Below are 17,942 nucleotides of genomic sequence, written 5' to 3' on the forward strand. Positions count from 1 at the left end.
ATATCATGTGTAATTTATTGAGACTACATTTCTCAATATTCGTCAGACCAATTGGGCTACCTGGCTAGTAAGAAATAAAGCTTGTATTAAATAAATAAATAAAAATCTCCTTTATTTTTTTGGTTGAATGGGATATAATAGGATATTTGGTTTAACATGATATCATTTGATATAATATATATATTCTAAAATATTATTCCAATAATATATGAAATCATTTTATATTATATTGATTTATTGGATTTGATAATAGAAAATTTTGAAAAACAGTTGAGAACATCAGGAAAACATTATTTACTCAAAATGAGATACAATAATCATTAAAATTTAAATTTAACAAAATTACATGATTTACTCAAAATGGATGATGTTTATCCTTAAAAGAGATCAATTTCTATGTTTTTCATGTTTTTTTTTTATGCAATGAAATGCAAATGATATCTCAAAAACTTTGGTTCTCAATTTATGTATAGTAAGTCATACAGTAAGCCAAAAGGACCTTAATGGAAAACCAAAACAGAACCTTCTAATTTGGATATGAAACAATATTAGATATAGATAATACAGAAGACCTTAAGAAAACTATAGAAAATTGGAAACAATTCTTAAATTCAACCGGTATAGCAATATCCTTTGAAAATCAACAAGAAATTTATGAATTTTGTAAAAACACCCTTAGAGGAACCGTATTACAATTCTTTAGAAACATAGAACAAGAAATCAATAGTTATTTTCAAAAAGTTAAAATATTTTTAGCATATCTATATTTATAAATTTAATAAAACTATCTTTTTTAGGAACAACTCAAGAAGATATAAAGGAACCCGCAATATATCTCCATAAGTTAGAACAATTGAAATTATGTAACATTTCTTATATAAAAGAATATTAACAAAAATTTAGGAAATATGCAATCCTTGCTAGAGTAAATAGAACCCTTGAATATTTAAATAAATACATATTAAAAATACAAGGACTTATAGGACTTAGATTATGAAATGATTTTTCAACCTCTGAATATAAAAACTCTCTTTATATAGGTGCTAAAATAAAATTTGTAAAAAATTGGTTAGAAATAGAATGTGTAAGCATAGGAGAAAGAAGTCAAATAAAAAAACAAGATATAAATCAACAACTTTGTAGAAAATTACATATGGGAAAAAATCTAGACATAGGATGTAGAGAATGTAAGTTCAGAAAACCTAAGAACTACAATAATTTTTTAAGAAGAAAGTCAAAAACCTTTTCTAAAAAATGATCTTATCAAACAAGATATAAAAAACCTTGAAAGTTTTGGATAAAGAGAAAAAGAACTAAGGAAATAAAAAGATAGTATAAAAGAACCTTAGTTTTATAGACTTAGAAATTGAAGCAATAATCTTAGTCTTAGAAAAATTTCAATTATTTTTAAACCAAGAACAATTTACTTTAAGAATTGATTGTGAGAATATTAAAAAATTCTTTGAAAATAAAAATTCTTCAAAATTGTTCACCAAAAGATGGATAAAGTTTCAAAACTCTTTAATTGGTTTCAAACCTAAATTTGAACATATTAAAGGAAAAGATAATATATTAACAGATTAGTTAAATAGACAAATAATTATTAATAATGTTGATAATGCTAATGATTGATCTTATTTCACATGAACATGACTCAAAGAAAACCCACTAAAGTTAGAACCTTTCAATTTAGAAACATATGTTTGAATGAAGTGTTAAATCCAAATTTGAGGTTTAACTCTCTATATTCTCAAAACCTTTTTAAAGAGCATAAGGTTATTGTAAACAATTTTTGGTCTCTAAAACCATAGAGTTTTCTAAACCAAAATCTAAAATATGTTTATAGAAAAATCGTGTAAGCTCTTGCCCAAAATTTACAAAACCTTCAGAATCAGCTTATTGCTTTAGAAACGCAAGAATTTCAAAACCTTAAAATCCAAGAAAATCAAGAAAGACTGATAAAAGATTTGAAAACCAGTATAGTGTCAACAAGTCAAACTAATTGTTTAAATAGTCAACCTGAAATGCTTAATTTAATTAGGAAATTGGCTCTTATATCTAAACAATATGAAAAACTTGTTGTTAAAAACCTAATTAGAGTTGATAACTACTCTTTAGTTGAACCTTCTTTCTGCAAACCTAATATAACAAAGTGTTTAAAAATTAAGAACTCTTGTATAAACATTTTACAATAAAAAATGTCAAGATAAAAATAGGGTACATGGCATATCATGACCCTGCATTTTTCTTTGTTATATATTTAGCTTATATGAATATGTCTGTTATAAATAAAGAGATTTTTGATCTAGTACCCTCATTTATGGATTAGTGAATTTTAAAAAATGTTTTTCATAAACCATGTATCTCAAATCCCTAAAAATTTTCCAGATAAATTAAAAGATATTTTAACCTATATTTTCAAAACTGAAAAACAAATTGACATTTATTTTGAAACCATTCCACCATTATTTCAAACCAATGGATCAATAGTGCTAGCCTATCACCATGTTTACATAAAAAACAATAAAGAACCACACATCTCTCAACAATAACTAGAATGGGAAATGACCCCATTCAAATGAATTTCCAGAATTTTTTACTCGCTTTAAAGCCTTTCAAATTTATGATCTTAGACCAACTCGAAATAAATTATTTCATCTCATTGGAGAAACATAAAAGTGTCTATATGAAGAAACAAACCTTTAGAACACATTATTGTTCCAAAACCTTTCATTACTCCTAAAGAATAAGATTTTATAACCGAACTTAGTGTAGAGTTACTAGAACCATTTTCTTACCTCAGCGATGGCGCATCATTTTGGAAAAACCTTGATGACGAAAGTTATTATAATATGCAAAATGTAATAGAATGTTGATGTCAGCAATGATGATATTGAAACATTAAATACGTCTCCAAGTACAAGAATTTAATGCAGCAATAGAAGTCTAGAATCAATAAAGCCACGCATTCTGCATGTGAAAAAAAAAAAAAAAAAAGACAAGGAAGAAGCCATTAGATCGGTGCTAAAGAAGAAAGAAAAGTCAAATCTCATAAATCTTACCATCTTTACATTTATTGTTAACCAAACCTCTGAAGACTTTGTAAAACTTTGTAAATATTTTTGTTTGCCATCTACCAACTGCCAACAACCCCAATTAAATTTAGTTTGTTGTATTGTAAAAATTTTGTCTATAAATGAGTTGTAAACTAAGAGAGAAAGCGAGTAATCAAAGAGTAATCAATAGAGAGATCAAGAGAAATACAATCAATTGTATCTTCAACTTGTAAATTTCTATATTCAACAATAAAAAGTAAGAAATTTTTGTTAAATTTTGTTCTCATTTTATTTGCAATTTAATTTATTTGTCTTTTTTCTCATCCTTACAAGGTAAAAGAGGTAAAGTAGGGAAATGAAAATTACTTGAATTATAGTTCTATTTTTATTAATTAATATATGCAATATACATAGATCCTCTCTCTCTCTCTCTCTCTCTCTCTATATATATATATATATATATATATATATATATATATATATATATATATATATATATATAATTATAGTTCTAAAAGTTTATCTACTTTTTGGTTAAGCTTTTATAGTGTTTCTTTTAAATTTTGTTGTTCTAACTTTATTTGTTATATTTCTTGTCTAACAATTTTTTGTTCTTTGACTAATTGTTCTTTAATATAATCTAGGTTATTTCTTAACAGATTATGGTTCTTAAAGTCTTCCAACTTTTTTTCTAATTCCTAGGATTGTATTAAATTTTTCTAAGGATTTGCTTTGTCTTCTCTGGATTTCTTCTAAACAATTGATATTATTTTGGTTTTCTTCATGAATTTGTATTTTATGTTCTTGTAATACTACGTTTGTTATCTTTAATTGTGTTTCTACTAAAAATTTAATTGCTTTACCTTTTGAGTTTGTAGATGAGGGTTCATTAATTTTTAATGTTTTCTAGTTAGATGAACTAGCATATAAATTATCAATATAATATTTTATAATTTCTCTTTTAATTAGGGTTTCTGTAGCAAAAAGTTCGTCAAATGATTCTTGTATAGCTATTTCTCCTTCGTTCAGATATTTAAGAGAGGTTAGGTTTTTTATATCTATGGTTAAATCTTTTACAGTAGTCCTTAAAGTATGTAGTTTATCACAAGTTTCTCTAAATTCTTTACATTGAGCACATAATCTATTATTAAGTTTTTTTACTCGATCATAATCTAAATTATATATACTAGGAGGATAAGGAATAAAAGACATTAATTCATATGAAATTAGCAAACTAAATGAACATATTAAGTAAATATAATAAGACTTTTAATGGGATAAGATAAAGTTCGTTACTTTGAAAATTAATTCGAATCAAGAGTTACTTTTCCTAATTAATATACTAACAATATACATAAAGCTCTTATACCAACTTTTTCCATCAACTTTTCACAATCAAAGCAAATGGTAGAAACTTTGAAATTTCTCATTCAAAATCAAGGTGTAAATGATGAGAATCAAAGTTTAAAACCAAAACCAGTGTGAACGCATTTATTATACAATTATCTTAAAATAAAAACTTTCAATATACAATGTGAAAGCATTTATTACATATTATTATAGCATTAATTTAAAGTAAAACCTTTCAATTTGCAATGTGAAAGCATTTATTACATAGTAAACATGTTTTTTGAAGAACGGATATCTCAAAGATTTTTTAATGTTTCAGAATTTTAAAACATCACTTTGTGCAAAGATAATACCCCCCTTTTAACCAAACAAAGTCTCATTAATTTAAAGTTAATTTTCCAGTAAAAAGGGTTATAGGTCAATGGTTAAAACTAAAAACTCTAGTTTTAAATTTTCTAACTTTACACCAAAAAGGCAAAAACTTTCGATCTTTTCTCATTTTAAAGGTATACCAATAAAGTTTAAAATTTGAAAACCTTAACAACGATTATACATCCTAATAAAAAAGGATGGTAGATGGACAAAAATTAACTAACTCATTTGATTGTATGATGAAAGATAAAAGTAGGGTAGTTAAGTAATTTTATGGAATAAAACGGTTGGGAGAACCAAATCTTCCCAATGCCTAATTAATGGTATAGACGATAAAAGTATCATGCACTTTTATATGTGGTACAATTTGTTAACCAAATCATATATTAACATATATATATATATAGATATATTATGTGGTTAAAAAATCATTATAATCCCTTAATCTATGGAATGTACCAAGAATTTATTAATCAAAGGAAAGAGAATGATAACAATGGTGAAGGTCTCACATTTCTCTTAATTGTGGCTGCACACTCTCTAAAAGAAAAGAAAAACCTTAAATCATAACATGATTAAATATATAATAAGACAAACTTCTCATTTATCGAATAACAAAAAAAATTATTCGATGGACAGCTTAATCCCTACGAACTTAGCGGGGAGCTTGACCCATACATCCCCAACGAAGCGCAACAAAAGTGAATTAGGTTTCACAATCCAACTCAATTTCACAAATGATTCTCCATATTTTAATTTTTTTAGAATATTTTTTTTAAAAAAAAAACTTTAAAACACTTTCTTAAAATGTCATGATTTTAGATTAAATTATTACAAAACTATTTTTAACTAAAAAATGTTTAAACTTTTCTTTAAGCTAGGAAACTACTTTTTTTATTATTATTTTAAAGAATATAAAAATAATTTTCAAAAATAGTTTTGATGCATATAGACTTTTTATTCTTGTCCTTACTGAAGTCTACTAAATGGCAAGTTTAACTTGTTTGGCTAATAAAAATACATGATTAGCATAAGGGAAACACTTCCAAGAATGAGCACATTAGTTAAACATCCATATTAGTTCAATACTTATTATATTTCAAATGGTAATATAGGTACATCGAGTTACAAAAAATATGATCGAGGGACTAATGTGCAAATATGATAATTTTTTTTTATTAAAGTACAAAATAAAACATTAAGGTATTAAAACACAAAAATATTATCAAGATATTAATGTACAAATATAACCTAAGTACAAATAGTGTAAATATATGAAGAATGTGACATAAGTATTAGATGCAATCTAAATATGAAAATTATAACTTACTAAGGTAAGAAAAAGGTGGCACAAAGAATATAACTAACATACCATGGTATGAAAAAGATAGCCTAAGTATGAAGAATATAACTTAGGTATTATTTTATAAAAAGAGTTACCTAGGTTCAAAGGTATTAAAAAATGTGACTTAGATATGGAAAATGTGACTTGACAACTAAGGTATGAAAAAAAATGACTTAAGCATATAGGTATTAAGATACAAATAATATGGCCTAGGTACAAAAAACGGGATTTAGTTAATACGTATTTAGGTAAAAAGAATATTATCTGGTTAAGAAAAAAGGTAATATAGGTAGTAAGATATGAATGATATGATAGAGATATACTATTAACCATGCATAAGCGTGAATTTAATAGTATGTTATTATGATGTCATTCTATAAACAATTATTTCTTTGTATTTAATTGGAGATTTGCATTAGATAAATTAATCTTTCGGCATAATTTAATAATAATTGTGTTAGTATATTTTATATATAACTAATTGGACCAAGTAGAGAATGGATGTTTTGTACTGACTATTAAAACATATTCTCTAGGACATTAGAAATAAGATTTATGTTTTTAATCATGATTTAATTAATATGAACAAATATAAAATATCTTGTGTTTTGATTCGTTAAAGAGTGAGTTTCATTTATTGGAGCGATATGACTCGATGAGTTGGACAAAGACGCTTTATGTTTGCGATGTATTAAATAATGATTGAATCCACGTCTCGGTATAGAGATTGATGATGCACTTTAAGTAAGCTTATAAGGTTTCATAGTGTAAACCCTGCAGGTGGATTTTTATCCGACACATGAATTAAGTTAAGCGACAATCTTGAAGATCTATTGTTACTCAAATAAATTGTCAGTAATTTGTTTCATGTAAATAGCATCTGTAATCTTAACGTGGGAAACATAAATTATTATGTAATGGAATTGTAAGATTAATAAGGAGTTCAATCATGAATTTTTAGTGGTATAATTTGTGATTAATTATAATGAGAATATACTGGTCCTGTATGAATTCTTATTATAATTAGTAGCCTTGTTAATTTTATTCCTGCGGTCCCTGCTGTGCCTTAATTGTTTGGACTATACATGAATTATGTGTTTTAAATAAATGATAGATTAGTTTTTAATTAAATTTTATTTAATTAAAAATAGATAATCTAATTTATTTAAAATGAGCATTTTAAGGGAAAGAGAGTCACGCTTATATCTTTTTTATTGAAGCAAATTATGTGCTTAAGAGTTTCTAAGAAAGTGGTCTTCTTCCCATCGAAGAGATATATATTAGAAACAGAAAAAAAGAGTTTCTAACAAAGTGGTCTTCTTCCCATCGAAGAGATATATATTAGAAACAAAAAAAAAGAGTTTCTAACAAAGTGGTCTTCTTCCCATCGAAGAGATATATATTAGAAACAGAAAAGAGAGTGAGGTACCCTAGCTATTGTTTTTTCTGCCCACTCAGAAATCATAGTCCGGAAAATTGATAAGGTAAACAGTAGAAGATTGTAGGAGATTGTGGGCGTTTTCAGCAGAGAAAAAGGTTAGTCTTTTACATATGGTTTTGGCTTGCCTTCATGCTTGTTTCATCATGATTTGTTTCCGCTGCGTAAATCATGGTTTCTATCAATTGGTATCAGAGCCTTGTCTGAAACTCGTTTGGAGGTAGCTAAACATCTTTTATATAGATTCTCATATTTACGATGGATTAATTTTTTTTTTTTTCCATCTTGTATGATATGGGTGTTTTACGATTCAAAATCACAAAAAGATTGATGCATGTTTTTTGCTGTTAAAGAGAGATTTTGAATGACGGAAATCGGGTGTTTGCTGTTTGCAACGCAAATGGTTGTTGTTTTTCTTTTCTATTTATGGAAATAGAGGTATTATTCGTACTGTCGTTTCTGATTTATTATGAAAACAGAGTTATATGCGTTGGATTAAAGAGACTCATTTTTTAAAACGCAAGAGATAATGGCTGCAGTTGTTATATGAATATGCATATGTTCATTGATGTTAACACGCAGATTGGGTTTTTTTTTAACATTACCACAATTATTATAATATTATATAGATTGGCATCATGATGGGTGTTTTATATTATAATATTATATTGATTGGCATGATGGGTGTTTTATATTATAATATTATAATGCATGGCATGATGATGGGTTTTTTTATATTATAATATTATATTGCATATAAGGATGTTAATGACTGCCGTTTTCATCAAATGCTTCAATTATAATATTGTATTGTTGAATGCTTCTAATTACCGCAAATCAAGAGTGATAATGGCTGCAATTTTTTTTAAGAAAAAGTGCATAGGTTCACTGCTGTTCATCCGAATGTCATGCATAATTTCATTTGTGATTTTGGTGATTTGCCATGCGAGTTTCTGCAATAAGATTGTGCTATTGTAGACTGCGCAAAAGACATTAATTAGAATGCTACATGGCTGAACATTGGTGTTTATTACTGATTTTTGTAAGGTTATTTTTCTATTGCAAATCAGAACATGCTTGCTGCAGTTTTGGTTTTGATAACATGAATGTTTTAGTAAACCAGCAGCTCGTTTATTTCCATTAATTTGTGAGTATTTCAAGAGTTGCTAGTTGTGATTACTTACATTTTCTTTTTCATTGGCAGATGATATGTTTTGATGTAATCATTGTAACTCTTCTAGTATTGTCTATATTTATTTATCTCTCTATCTGAGTAAATTAATTAGGGACATAGACTAGAAGTTATAATTTCACATTTATATTTAAGAGGCATGTTTTCTCCCATCGAGTGGTACATGTTGATCTTATGTTGCTTTTATATGCATAACATATGTTTAGTTTAAATTCTCCCATCGAGATTACTGTCCATGGATGTTATGATGCATATATGAATTTTGCTGTCATTATTGTTATTATGCAATCTTGATTTAAATTCAGTTTTTGATTATTATTGAATTGCTGTAATTTTATTTTATGCATAATCTTGTGACAGAATGACATCTTTCAATCCCTTAGCCAATATCCTAACCCAAAACAAGCTTGAGGGTCCTAACTATGTTGATTGGAAAAGAAACTTGGACATTTTGCTTACTGCAGAAGAATATAAGTTTGTGCTCAGTGACGTGTGTCCTGAAAAACCCGGTGAAGGTGCCACTCAAGATCAAATTAAGGCTCACCAGAAATGGGTTAAAGCTGATGAGATGGCGCGATGTTACATTTTGGCATCTATGTCAAATGTTTTGCAACATCAACATCAGAAAATGGATACAACTTATGACATCTTAGAAAATCTCAAGGAGATGTTTGGAGACCAAACTAGTGCAGCAAGGCAGAACGCACTAAGGGAGATCCTGACTTCTAAAATGGAGGAAGGAACTCAAGTAAGAACTCATGTTTTGAAGATGATGAGTCTTCTGAATGACATGGAGGTTCTAGGTGCTGAAGTTGACAAGGCTACTCAGATTGAGATGGTCTTGAACACTCTGCCTCCCAGTTTTCAGCAGTTTCGTTTGAACTATAACATGAATAAAATGGATTTTACTCTATCTAAACTGCTGAATGAGTTGGTAGCTGCTGAGACTATAATTAAGCAAGGAGCTGCACCTGTTGTGCTTAACATTGAGCGAGCTTCTTCATCTGTCCAGAAAAAGGGTAAGAAAAAGAAAAATGTTAAGATGAACAACAATGGTGCTGCTAAAGGTGTAAATGGTGTTGTGAAAAAGCCGAAAGGTAAGTGTTTTCACTGCAAGCAACCTGGTCACTGGAAGCTACAATGTCCGACATGGCTAGCCAAGAAAAAGCAAGGTACATCTCCTTTTCATTTACTGGTTGTTGAAACTTGTTTAGCGGTGTTGACTACACACCAATGGTGTGTGGACTCAGGAGCCACTAATCATGTCTGCAATTCATTGCAGGGGTTTCAGGAAACACGCCAGCTAAGTAAAGGGGAAGTGAACATTTTTCTGGGAGATGGCACTGAAGTTGCAGTTTTAGCTGTAGGAAACATTGCTTTGAATTTTAAGAATAATAGAACATTGATTTTAAAGAATGTTTTGTATGTTCCTTCGATTAGAAGGAATTTGATTTCAGTTTCTAGTTTGAGTAAGAATGGATATTCTGTTTGTTTTAATGAATTTTATGATGATTCTGTCGTTATTAAATTTAGAGAACAAATGATATGTTCTGGCTCTTTAATTGATGGTTTATATATTCTTAAAGTTACACCTGAACTGCAACTTACTAATTCTGAAGTAAATAACTTTGATATTGTTGCTCCATTGAAAAGAAAGCGTCCTATTGAATTTAGCTATACTTATCTTTGGCATTTGAGACTTGGTCATATTAATTTAGATAGAATTTCTCTGTTGGTTAAAGATGGACCTTTGAGTTCATTGAAAGTGGAGGCACTACCAACGTGTGAATCCTGTCTAGAAGGAAAAATGACTAAGAGACCTTTTCCCTTAAAGGGTAATAGAGCCAACGATGTTCTTGAATTAATCCATTCTGATTTGTGTGGTCCAATGAGTGTCCAAGCTAGGGGTGGTTTTGAGTATTTTGTGACATTCACAGATGATTACTCAAGGTATGGATATATTTACTTATTGCGCCGTAAGTCTGAATGTTTTGAGAAATTCAAAGCATTCAAGGCAGAAACGGAGAAGCGACATGGAAAATATATCAAGACATTACGGTCTGACCGTGGTGGAGAATACATCTCTAGGGAATTCATTAACTTTTTATCAGAACAAGGGATTACTTCACAGTTATCTGCACCTGGTATGCCACAACAGAATGGTGTAGCAGAAAGAAGAAATAGGACACTTATGGAAATGGTTAGATCAATGATGAGTTATTCAGATTTGCCAATTTCATTCTGGGGACATGCAATTGAGACAGCAGCATACATTCTGAATTTAGTTCCTTCTAAGTCAGTACCTAAAACTCCTACAGAACTGTGGACTGGACGTAAGCCCAGCCTGAAACATGTTCGGATGTGGGGTTGTCCAGCACATGTGTTGAAAGGGAAAACAGATAAATTGGAAACAAAAACAGAATTATGTTTCTTTATTGGATATCCTAGAGGAACGAAAGGTGGTTTATTTTATAGTCCTAAAGATAAAAAGATCATTGTTAGCACCAATGCACATTATCTTGAGGAAGACTATATTAGAAACCATATTCCCAAAAGCCAATTAGCCTTAAATGAGTTGAGAGGAGACACCATACCAACTAGAATTTTTCCATCAGAACATGAACCTGAACCATTCATGGTCGGAGCTGACATTCCGTTACCTCAACGTAATGGGAGAAATGTTAGTGGACCGGAATTTGAAACTTCTGACATTTCATTGCCTGTTGGTGATGAAGAAAATGTTGAAGCACCAGTACATGTGCCGTTTGAAGAACATATTGATGAAGTACAGGATGTGGTCCCACCAGTCATAGACTTGCCGACCTTACAGCCACAGCAAGATGAAGGTGTGGCTGAACAACCTGTAGTACTCCGTCGTAGTGGGAGAACAAGACGACCACCGGTTCGATATACACTCTTGGGAGAAGCATTTGATAGAATCCCTGAAGAAGTGAATACCGAACCAGTATGTTACGACGATGCACTACAAGATAAAGATGCTAATAAGTGGCTGGTAGCTATGAAATCTGAGATGGAGTCTATGTACTCTAATCAAGTCTGGGAACTTGTAGAACCACCTAAAGGGGTGAAACCCATTAGATGTAAGTGGATCTATAAGAAAAAGAGAGGTATAGACGGAAAAGTGCAAACTTATAAAGCTAGGCTTGTTGCGAAAGGGTATACTCAGAAAGAAGGGATCGATTATGAGGAAACTTTTTCGCCAGTAGCCATGCTTAAGTCTATTAGAATTCTCTTATCCATTGCAGCTTATTTCGATTATGAAATTTGGCAAATGGATGTCAAGACAGCTTTCTTAAATGGAAGTCTTGATGAATGCATCTATATGAAGCAACCAGAAGGTTTCATAACAAATGGGCAAGAACATTTGCTATGCAAATTGAATAGGTCCATTTATGGCCTTAAACAGGCATCTAGATCTTGGAATACTTGTTTTGACCAGACGATCAAGACTTTTGGTTTTGATCAGTGTCATGATGAGTCTTGTGTGTATAAGAAGTGGAATGGTAAGAAGGTGGTGTTTTTGGTACTATACGTGGATGATATTCTACTTATAGGAAATTGTATAGGTATGTTGACTTCGGTCAAGGACTGGTTGTCTCAGCGTTTTGATATGAAGGACTTGGGAGAAGCTGCTCATATTCTTGGGATCAAGCTTATGCGAAATCGCAAGAAAAGGATGATAGGCTTATCCCAGGCACTTTATATTGATACTATTCTCAATCGTTTCAACATGCAGGGTTCAAAGAAGGGTTTTCTTCCTTTTAGACATGGAATCGTTCTATCTAAGGATCAGTCTCCTAAGACTCCTGAAGAGATAGAAAGCATGAAGGCAGTTCCTTATGCTTCTGCAGTAGGAAGTCTCATGTATGCGATGTTGTGTACTAGACCCGATATCTGTTTTGCTGTTGGCATGGTAAGCAGATTTCAGTCTAACCCGGGGAGAGAACATTGGACTGCAGTTAAACATATAATCAAGTACTTAAAAAGAACTAGAGATTATATGTTAGTTTTCCAGTCAGAAAATCTTGTGCCCATAGGGTATACAGATTCAGATTTTCAATCTGATCAGGACTCTCGGAAATCTACCTCGGGAAATGTTTTTGTCTTAGGAGGTGGAGCCATTAGTTGGAGGAGTATCAAGCAAACTTGTGTTGCTGACTCCACCATGGAAGCTGAATATGTGGCAGCCTCTGAGGCAGCCAAGGAAGCTGTGTGGCTTAGAAACTTCCTTTTGGATCTAGGTGTGGTTCCTTCGGTTCAATCGCCTATTACACTTTATTGTGATAATAGCGGGGCGGTTGCAAACTCGAAAGAGCCACGGAGCCATAAAAGGGCAAAACACATAGAGCGTAAGTATCACTTGATACGAGACATAGTTCAAAGGGGTGATGTGGTGGTGATGAAGATTGCATCGGAAAACAACCTAGCAGATCCTTTTACAAAGAGCTTATCGTCCACGACTTTTGAAAGACATGTAGAAGGAATGGGGGTTAAAGTAGCAGATGCATGGTTATAAGTCTAAGTGGGAGATTGATAGAGATATACTATTAACCATGCATAAGCGTGAATTTAATAGTATGTTATTATGATGTCATTCTATAAACAATTATTTCTTTGTATTTAATTGGAGATTTGCATTAGATAAATTAATCTTTCGGCATAATTTAATAATAATTGTGTTAGTATATTTTATATATAACTAATTGGACCAAGTAGAGAATGGATGTTTTGTACTGACTATTAAAACATATTCTCTAGGACATTAGAAATAAGATTTATGTTTTTAATCATGATTTAATTAATATGAACAAATATAAAATATCTTGTGTTTTGATTCGTTAAAGAGTGAGTTTCATTTATTGGAGCGATATGACTCGATGAGTTGGACAAAGACGCTTTATGTTTGCGATGTATTAAATAATGATTGAATCCACGTCTCGGTATAGAGATTGATGATGCACTTTAAGTAAGCTTATAAGGTTTCATAGTGTAAACCCTGCAGGTGGATTTTTATCCGACACATGAATTAAGTTAAGCGACAATCTTGAAGATCTATTGTTACTCAAATAAATTGTCAGTAATTTGTTTCATGTAAATAGCATCTGTAATCTTAACGTGGGAAACATAAATTATTATGTAATGGAATTGTAAGATTAATAAGGAGTTCAATCATGAATTTTTAGTGGTATAATTTGTGATTAATTATAATGAGAATATACTGGTCCTGTATGAATTCTTATTATAATTAGTAGCCTTGTTAATTTTATTCCTGCGGTCCCTGCTGTGCCTTAATTGTTTGGACTATACATGAATTATGTGTTTTAAATAAATGATAGATTAGTTTTTAATTAAATTTTATTTAATTAAAAATAGATAATCTAATTTATTTAAAATGAGCATTTTAAGGGAAAGAGAGTCACGCTTATATCTTTTTTATTGAAGCAAATTATGTGCTTAAGAGTTTCTAAGAAAGTGGTCTTCTTCCCATCGAAGAGATATATATTAGAAACAGAAAAAAAGAGTTTCTAACAAAGTGGTCTTCTTCCCATCGAAGAGATATATATTAGAAACAGAAAAGAGAGTGAGGTACCCTAGCTATTGTTTTTTCTGCCCACTCAGAAATCATAGTCCGGAAAATTGATAAGGTAAACAGTAGAAGATTGTAGGAGATTGTGGGCGTTTTCAGCAGAGAAAAAGGTTAGTCTTTTACATATGGTTTTGGCTTGCCTTCATGCTTGTTTCATCATGATTTGTTTCCGCTGCGTAAATCATGGTTTCTATCATGATATGACCCAGATATGAAGAATGTGACTTGGGTACTAAAATATAAAAAATTTGACATATATGGTGGGTCTAACTTAGGTATTAAGGTAAGAAAAAGATAATTTATATACAAAAAAATACGATTAAAATACAAAAATGTTATCAAGGTATTAAAGGGAAAAAAATAGATAGAATAATATGACTAAGATGTAAAACATATGACAAATACATGAAATATGTGATTAAGGACTAAGATATAAGAAATATAATCTAAGTACAAAGAATATAATTGAAGTAAAAAAAAAACTATGACAAGGTATACAAAATTTGAATAAGGTATTAAGGTATAAAAAACGTGAATAAGATATCCAGATACGAAACATATAACCAATTTAGGCATGAAACATATGACAATGAGACCTTCAATTTATATTTTTTTTATCATAAAAATAAAATTCATCTTCATTATGCTAAGTTACAAAAAACTTTAACTTTTCATTATCCATCTCACTTGTGTTAACTAGAATATATTAAATTTTGATAAGTGTTAAAAAGATACATTCAATTAATTTTTACTTAAATTCATGATTTTATTTATCAAGTGATATAATTATATAAATATTTTTGTGGACTCAAGGTAAAAACAAAATAAGAAAGAAAAACTCAAGTGTGACTCCTGAAGGAAAACAGATCTATGAAAAATTAAGTTTGGGTCCGGGGGTCAGGTTACCTATTGGGAAGGTACGGTGGTGAGCCGTAGCACCCTTCTAAGCCCGTATACATACGGTCTTTGCTAAACAAATTAAGGGAATTGTGGCAATTAACTAATTAATTATGGATGCCAAGAAAAATAATCAAGCAAATGAGTATGTACAAGTCATAGTGAAAATCAATATACACAAAAATAATGATGAAACCTAATTAAAAAAATACACAAGATAAATAATAAGAGAATTATGCAAAAATGATTTATTGAACTAAAAAAAATAGTATTAAAAAAAATGGTTTTCAAGAAATTTCAAAGGATTTTATAAAAAATGATTTTGAATTAATGATTTCAATTTATTTATTTACAAAAAAAAGTTAGTTTATTTTATCAATTTCATTGGTATTTAATTTTTTTTTTTTAAAAAAGGGTTATTTACACTTATTGTATCAAAAGAGTTTATTACAAAATTTCAATTTGGCAACTAAAATTATTTTACTTGCTTTTACAAAAAAATGAATGAATTTTTACAATTTTATTTACAAAAGTATTTCAATTTGTTTTCATTTAAGGAAAGTGATTTATACAAATTATTTAAAAAGACATAACTTTATTTGCAAAATTAATTTTAATTAAAAATAAAAAAATTAAATCATCTATTTCTAAAAAAAAATACTTTTAATCCCATTTTAATTAAAGAAAAAGAATTCATTTAAAAATACCTTTTTTGACAATTTTATTAAAAATTAATTTTTGGGACAATTTTATTTACAAAACAATTTTTGGACAATTTTTATTAAACAAAGAAATTTTCGGACAATTATTATTAAAAAAAAATTCAAATTCTATTAAAAACAATTTTTTTTAGATTTTTCTAAAATCATTTTTCTGAATTTTTATCAATAAAAAAAACTTAAAAATATTTTAAAATTATTACTTTATTAAAACATATTTACTGAATTATTTATCTTATTTAAATAAAATTTCTTATTTGTTCGATATTCAATTTTGTACACGCTCAATAAATATATATAAATAAATATTTACAAGAATTAATAAAAATAAAACCAAATAAAAGTGGGAAATAAAATATGTACCCAAATAAGCTTACAACAAGCTTAATGTCTTCCTCCAGCTTTTCGAGTCTCATTTTCTTTCTTGAAATTTCGTGCTTCACGTGTCATAAACTCGTACTTAGCCAACAATATTGTATAATGGGCTCATGTAAAAACAAAAATAGTCCAAATGTAAATATCTGAAAAATATATAAAATTCACAATAGATATTCAAGCCTAAATTCAAATTTCAAATTAGTCCAACAAATTTCATCAATTAAAATGATCCCAAATTAGCAAATATAACCCAACAAAAATATCTCACATGTCATAGGCCTTAATCTAAAATTTCCAAATTAATAGCCAAAATACAACACAATTAGCCAAGCCCAAAATATCACAAAACAAAATAAATTCAATTAGGCCTAAATTTAATATCTCATAATTCAAGCCTAATTTAATAGACACCACAATTGTCCTATGTCCAAATTAAATAATTCAAATTGGCCAAGCTCATACCAAATATTCAAGTCATCTAACAAATTTCATCCACATTGTGGACCCAAAATTCATATCAATTAACAAGCCCACATTAATAATATACATGACTAAAGAAAATAATATTTCAAGTTCAATCCAATAAACCTAAACAAATAACCAATTAACAAGCTCACATTAATAATACACATGGCCAAAAGAAATTATATATCAAGCTCAATCCAATAAACCCAAACAAATAACCAATTAACAAACTCACATTAATAATACACATAGCCAAAAGAAATAATATCTCAAACTCAATCCAATAAGCCCAAACAAATGATCAATTAACAAGCTCACATTAATAATATATATAGGCAAAAGAAATAATATATCAAGCACAATCCCATAAGCCCAAACAAATAACCAATAAGTAACAGGCCCAAATCCAAATCAACTACTATGCAAACCAAAAAATAAAATAAAATAATAAAAAAATAAAGCAAAAAGGAAATTTACCCATTTTTTAAAAAACTATGAATGGCCAGATTGCTAGCCGACAATAGGGGGGTGGCTGGTCGATAGTGGTCGGTCGACAGTGGCAACTGGTGGAGTGTGTGTTTGGGGAAAGAAAAAAAATAGAAATGAAAATGGGGAAGAAAGAAAAAGAAAAATAAATAAATAAATAAATAAAATCTGGGCAAGGGTTCCGACTGGTTATGTGGAGAAAAAGAGGAAAAAGATAATGGGGGGCCCGCCACCTAAAAAAATGAGAGGCCAAAAAAATAAAATGAGATATGAGAAGAGAGGGAAGAAGGAAAAGAGAGTGGGCGTGTGCCGGTTGAAAGTGTGGTTAAGGAAGGAAAAAAAAAATGTGAGAGAGGAGATGAGGAGATGGGCTGGTTGGGAATAGGAGTGGGGAGTGGGGAGTTGCAGGGAGAGAGTGAATGGAGGGGGAATGGGAAAAAAAATGGGAGGGCCGGTCGTGTGTGGGTAGGAAGAAGAGAAATAAAAAAAGAAAAAAAAGAAAAAGGAAAATGATGGAAAAAAAATGTGAGGGGGACATGTCCCCATGACGTGGAAGGGATGAGGGGTAGGTGAGAGTAGGTAGTGGAGAAAGAGGAGAGAGGAGAGAGAAATGAAGAAAAAAAAAAACAATAATAA

At 29.8% G+C, this 17,942-nt stretch overlaps 1 long non-coding RNA gene across 1 annotated transcript; it reads right to left on the reverse strand.

Moving 5' to 3' along the window:
* Window positions 1-2,639: 2,639 nt before the first annotated feature.
* LOC132255029 (uncharacterized) lies at window positions 2,640-17,722 on the reverse strand. Its single transcript, XR_009467584.1, has 3 exons — window positions 16,341-17,722; window positions 3,063-3,140; window positions 2,640-2,970 (listed from the first exon to the last, which is right to left on the reverse strand). It is a non-coding gene; the product is annotated as an uncharacterized LOC132255029 (long non-coding RNA).
* Between the last annotated feature and the right edge of the window lie 220 nt (window positions 17,723-17,942).

The sequence above is a fragment of the Vitis vinifera genome, chromosome 14 (genome assembly GCF_030704535.1).
Source record: "Vitis vinifera cultivar Pinot Noir 40024 chromosome 14, ASM3070453v1".
Taxonomy (NCBI): domain Eukaryota; kingdom Viridiplantae; phylum Streptophyta; class Magnoliopsida; order Vitales; family Vitaceae; genus Vitis; species Vitis vinifera.